The sequence below is a fragment of the Halichoeres trimaculatus genome, unplaced genomic scaffold (assembly GCF_033239565.1).
Source record: "Halichoeres trimaculatus isolate MK-OKI-2021-1 unplaced genomic scaffold, fHalTri1.1 fHalTri1_scaffold_14, whole genome shotgun sequence".
NCBI lineage: Eukaryota > Metazoa > Chordata > Actinopteri > Labriformes > Labridae > Halichoeres > Halichoeres trimaculatus.
In genome coordinates this window covers 20,895,907-20,901,906 of record NW_027437192.1, presented here as the reverse complement: position 1 = coordinate 20,901,906, position 6,000 = coordinate 20,895,907, and the positions used below count along the sequence as shown (strand labels likewise).

General features: G+C 40.9%; 1 protein-coding gene across 2 annotated transcripts in view; it reads left to right on the top strand.

The window, feature by feature from the left end:
* The first annotated feature begins 4,278 nt into the window (after positions 1-4,278).
* The window catches only part of calcr (calcitonin receptor), a 74,743-nt gene continuing 73,021 nt past the window's right edge, over positions 4,279-6,000 (top strand). Inside the window, exon 1 of one of the 2 annotated variants that reach the window (XM_074686892.1) lies at positions 4,279-4,483. The gene's annotated coding sequence lies outside the window, so the exon portion shown is untranslated. Of the gene's footprint in view, positions 4,682-6,000 lie in introns of both variants that reach the window. The other variant, XM_074686890.1, reaches the window with a different exon arrangement.

Below are 6,000 nucleotides of genomic sequence, written 5' to 3'. Positions count from 1 at the left end.
GAGATGGCTTCTGACATGCCTGCAGTCTCTTTCACTGAGCACGATGAGCTAACCCTTGTTCTGTACATCACAGCTATCAAATCATTCAGATGAACTGTTGAGCCCGTGGTTTTCTGTATCCCAAAGACAGAATGTGATGCAGTCACGTTCTGTTTAATCCAAGCTGTGAGTCACAGAGCACTTTTCGTATCATTGTCCTCTAGATTCACATCACAGTGTGACCCACAGAACAGGCGTCTCTCCAGCTCCAGCTCCATCATTTTACAGCCACCTTCAGTCGTCACCACAACTGACCATAATGAGAGGGGTTCTGTGAAACGGCTTTGCTTTTTCATGGAAGTGTCACCTAACAATGACACCATCAGCAGCTCAGCTTCAAATGTGATCATTTGAGGCCGGGGACTCTGCCAGGGGGGATTATGACAGGACTACGGTGCTGCATGTCCAGAATGACTTTTTCCAGGTGTGAATTTGGCTATAAAAGGCAACTGGGAGATACAATTTCACAAATCTGATTAAAGTCAGTAAAGCAGGATCCGTTGTTGATCTTATTAATGTATTTGTGTCAGTGTTTATGTCAAAAGAACAAAAGAGCTAATGTGTTTTTTAGCTGCAGAGGATGACTCATATTTACAAGTAGATGGAGTCTGTCCATCTTCTCCTTCCCCTTCTTTATCACTCACTGTTTTAATGCAGGTTTTTAGATCCCCTGGCTTAACAGATGACAGCCTCATCTTGTCTTCCACTTTTAAAATGTGTTATAAATGTGCAGCATCATGGCTACTGGGATTTGACCCACGTGCGTTCAAGCAATTTAACTGAAAACAAAACTGAACTCTAGTATCCATCACAAGAAATAAAATATAATCAAACAGTCCATTCAAACAGATGAACTGAGTCCATTGAACTATTTACTGTTAGTAAACAGTTATGGATGCTGCATACAGTTAAGCTGTGGAGTAAAATGGTTGGTAAAGGGACTTAAGGGTGTTAAAAAAAACACATTTTTACCTAAATAACACCAATTGGACAGATGATTAATGACTCACAGGTTTAGGAGAAATCAATAAGTGGATGGAAGAGATGTCTGTCCAACAAGTGACAGATATTCAATGGACAGAGGTTGTTGGTGGAGATATCCAGCTTGTCACTTGATGCTTGTGACCACATTATCTGTGCACATTCACCAGACTGTGAAACATAAAGACACAAACTTGTGTAAGTAAACCAGAAACCCTCCCAAACTGAAAAGAGCAGACAGACAGCTGAGTCTGAGACCTGGGTTATAATGAAGGAGCCAGGGAACTACGTCCAGACAGAGAACTGCACCAAATATATCAGAATATTAAAAGTTTGTGTATTGTTTGTATTGTGTCTAATAGGACTAGTTTAGTAATGTAGACACCACAGATGTCGCTGGTGTTTCAGTGTTAAGTGTGACCCTGTGAACTGGTGACTGTCAGCCGGTAATTACTGACAAGTTTGTCTAAGTGTCAACGGATAACACGGTCACCCTTAACTGAACACCGGTAGCTCTGTAATGGTCAAAACTCAACAGATGTTCACTGCATGGTAAAGTGTCTAACAACTGACTACAGAACAACCAGACATTTTTATTCTGCTTACAGCTTTAATTTAGTGTTTAAAGAACGCTAACTGGTCTGAACTAATTGAGCTTAATGCTGCTTCCATTGCCAAAATAGGGAAACACATTTTTTGATGACATGGACTGTAGATTGTTCCGTATGTTATCTACAAAAGTACATTTTTAATTATTATTAAGTTTAAACTAAAACAACCAATTAACTTGCTTATCTTTACCTGTGAAGGATTTGGCCAAGGAGAAAAATCAGTCGTTTCTTTCCTGTTCTTCTTTTGTTGAAACTTGTGGGGGAAAAATAAAAATTGAAATATGCCCTCCCAACTTTTATATTACTCAATGCCACACAGCTGTTTCATCCTTTTATTCATTGAATTTCAAGCAGAATGGGTCACAAAAAGAGATGACAATGAGAACCAAAGTTATGTTTAGTCACCACAAAATCATCCTGGTACAACACAATATTTATCTTAATTCTACAAGATAATTAGTTAACTGCACAAGATAGTCATGTTTTGAATGTCTTGTAGTGGTTTGTTTCTATGAAATAAAAGTTTTAGACTGTAAAAATCCTAAAGTGCAGCACTGACTAAAGTCAAGTAAGGTGATGTAGCTGAAAGGGCAAAACAAATCAAGATCACACCCGATACCAGCATTGTAAGGCATAAATGAAAGACAAGTCCTTAATTTGTTTCTCTTAAATTCCTCTTTCACATTCAGAGAGTGTCCTGCTCTAAGATCCAGTGGGAGGTTGTTCTGCAGTTTAGGGCCATTAGCTAGAAAACAGCCATCCAGATTTCTTGTGGGACACTTAAAGAACCCAAGGAACGAGGGAGATCCGAGAGTTCATGTTGGGAGACGTAAACGAAAGGCAGTCACTGATAGATCTAGTAAGTCTTAGAGTTTATAACCAGTTAAAGGAAACAGAGAGCCAGTGTGAGTGGCAGGGTAATATGAAAACATAAAAATCCTGGCTACACATTTTGAAGATCAGCTATCTGTGAAGACTTTACAGGAACTAATTTTTTAAAAGTTGCATCCATCTCAGTGGTTAAAGTATATAAGCCTTCACTGTTGTGACCTCATGATAAACTTAATTAGTAGTTTAGATTGCTTTATAGACAGTTGAGCTATGAGTATTTGTGCTCTGGACATCTCTATTTTAGTTCATCATCTGATACAAAGTATAACATCAATAGGAGAGGCAAGCACATAACACAAGCTGTCAAGCCTGGTTAAAAAAAAAAAAAAAAAAAAAAAAGCTCACTACCATTTCTGTAACATGTGATATCCAATTCAGTGGTGACTCATTTTGTTGGCTTGCAAAAGGGGCTGTATGGTGGTGCGGTGGTGTTGCCTCACAGCTCCAGGTGCTCCGGCTTCTTGCCACAGACCAAAAACATGCTCCTCAGGTTAACCTGGCCCATTGGTGTGAGTGCGTGTGTAAAAGGCTGTCCATCTCTGTTTGTCAGCCCTGTGATGATCGACAATCAGTCCAGGATGTACCCATAGACTGTTTAAAAATTGGACTTTGTTGTTGCGACGTCACCTGTCTGTTCCTCATGCTGACTTTAGGTAGCCAGACCTGCCAGTCAGGTTAGCTGTGCCTCTGATTGGACACACTCATGACCTTACAATCTTCTGAACCGCTGAATTAGAAAAAAAAAAAGTCACCCTCCCCACGGTGTGTGCTGATAGTGAAATTTAGCCATTTTTTAACCAGGTTGTAAACAAATCTTTTAATGCTGCAAAAGTCAGGTTTTTTTTTTTTTTTTTAATTAATTTTTTGTTTTAGCATGGGGCCGAGGATGAGTCTTTGAGGGATGCCTTGTTCAGCGTAAAATGGCTATAAGTCCCAAGAAAGTGCCAACAAACATGACACAGAACTCTTATTTATATTCGTCAGTGCCATTGTCCTCATCTTTATCACTCTTCTTCATTTCTGCCTTTTCTGGTGCATTACAGCAAATTTTGGTGTGTCACTGCCACCTGTTGTTCTACAGCAAGGAGTGACTTCAATTAGAGGGTCACGTGGGCTTGTGCAAGGACGATCCAACAAAAATAAAACTAAAGCTCTCCTGAAAGCCTCTGAAATGTGACGGCTTAAGTGTGGAAAATCCAAGGATTCAGTTGATATTTATAAGTATGTTCTGTGGGGAACTAAGTGTGAGACATCACGTCACGTCTGAAACTGAACAAACTCAAAATTCACTGAATGTTAAAGACTTGGTCCATTTTTGTGATTTTGTCTCAGTGAGAGAAAATGGAAGGTGTTTTGCATCAACCAAACATGAGACTCAAATAAGCAACTGTCACTTTACATGTTCTTTCAAATGTTGATTATTATAAGGGAGTTCATAAGGCTTTGATGACTAAAAAATAATTAACATTTTCAGTGTAAATTGAGAGTAGTTCATGACTCCTGCATGATGCTTCTTAAAGGCAAAGTTGTAAAAGAAAATGAAAATGGTTATTTTAGTATCTGAAAAAGCTTCAATTTGAAACAGCAGCAGCTCCCATGTCATTTAAGTCATCCTACACACACTGTTGCCTCCCACAGCCAACATATGATATGTACCACATCACTTGAATTCCTCATCATGGTGTTTGTTTAAAAGCCGTTGTCCAAACCCTCTCGTACAGACGCGCCGGAGAGGCTTTCTCTCCGCGCAGTGTGTGTCTGCAGCACACAGACACACTGAGATAAGGCGAGGAGGAGCTCAGCCACCACACGCTCGTCCGCGTAAACGGGAGGCTGTTAGACGCACTTGGATTACCGGGCAGTCAACTGTCACCGCTCACAGCAGCTGCAGACCGGCACGCTGCCCGGCGCTCCCCTCCTGCGCGCACCGCCGGTTGGTCATTAAATCATCCCATAAAAAGGTATTTACCTGGGCACAGCTGCGTTTGATTGATTTTTATTGTGGGTTTATCTCCGTGGATGCAAGAAAAAAAGTTTTTTATTGACCTAAGCGTTAAATAGGAGCGCAGAATCTAGGAGTCGGTCTCCAAGGAAGGACACCGGGCTCCTCTGAACCTCCTCCACATCCTTTTCACCTCACTAAAATCTCCTGAAGTAAGGTAAGATTCCGATTCACGTTTCCCTTTTTTAACTTCTCCATGTCACCTGCGTTGAGAGGTGTCATTTTCAGTCAGCTGCGTTAATACTCTCACTCAATCAGTTTGAATCCCAATTCCCTCATTTTTAATGACACGTTTTTGGAGCTGATGAAGAAGAATCCCGTTTCATTTGCATTGCATTGCATGTCCATGACGCAATATGAAATGGGTTTCCAGTTTCCGGTCTTTAATGCTGTTAAAGGGATTGTAAAGGCATGTAAATGGGATGTTTGAATCTCAGCACCAGCTCAGCTCAAGATGTAAGCAAGAGGAAAACACTGGAAATGCGGAGAGTGACTCATACTCATGTTGTGCTGTCTGTGATGCTCTATTTATGAGAATGAAAACTCAAGTAATGGCTGGAAGGAGTCCTCATTAGGTTTAAATTATGAGTGCAGGCATTTTATGCATGATAAATTCTCATTCTATGGTATTGCAAACTCAGCCTACAGTTAATAATGAAAATATTTCACGGTTTGTCTGAAAGAGTTCGCTGCTCATGAATTTCATAAATGGTTTCTGCATATTGAATCCTCCTGGTGAGTCAATGCAAATTCAAAAAGGGATTTTCTTGCAGACTGCAAACTGCGCACCTAAGACAGCTTTGAAGCTTTTTGCAGCTGCAGAGATGTGAAGAAGTGTGCTACAGAGGAATCCTTTCACATCAACACCCTCATACCCACACACGACACAAACACTGTCATATCCAAACGGGTTTCTGCTTCTTTCAAGAGAAGTAACAAAACAACAAATGGTGAGACTTAAGGAGATACTTTGGTGGCTGAAAGGAGCAATCACACAGCGCAGAAAAGTAGGCACGTACACACAGACGAAAGGTCAATGCATGCAACCTTTCTGCACTTGTAGTATAAATCACGGTGCCCAACAGCGGCTGTGTGGAGGGTTACACTGAAGCTGCGTTTGGCTTCGTTCTCACAAAAAAACGTAGATTTTGCACGAGTTATATTTTCCCAAGCCAAACCCACCCTAGAACGACTTCTTCTCCTCTGTTGTGCATGAGAATTTTTGACATTACTTTTAAACCACCCTCATGCATTCACGCTCACATTGATTGTTTTAAACAATCCATGGAAAATAAAGCATTCCTTCATGCACCTACTTTTCCAGAGCCACAGGCCGGAAGCACAATGATCCAAAATCATCACGTATGCCGTGTGCCTGCATCAGTGTACTCTCCAGTTGTGGCAAAAAACTGAGCAGATAGTGACGTGCAATGCCTTGAAGACGTTTGCGGCTATATTGGGATCCTTCTTTTGGGG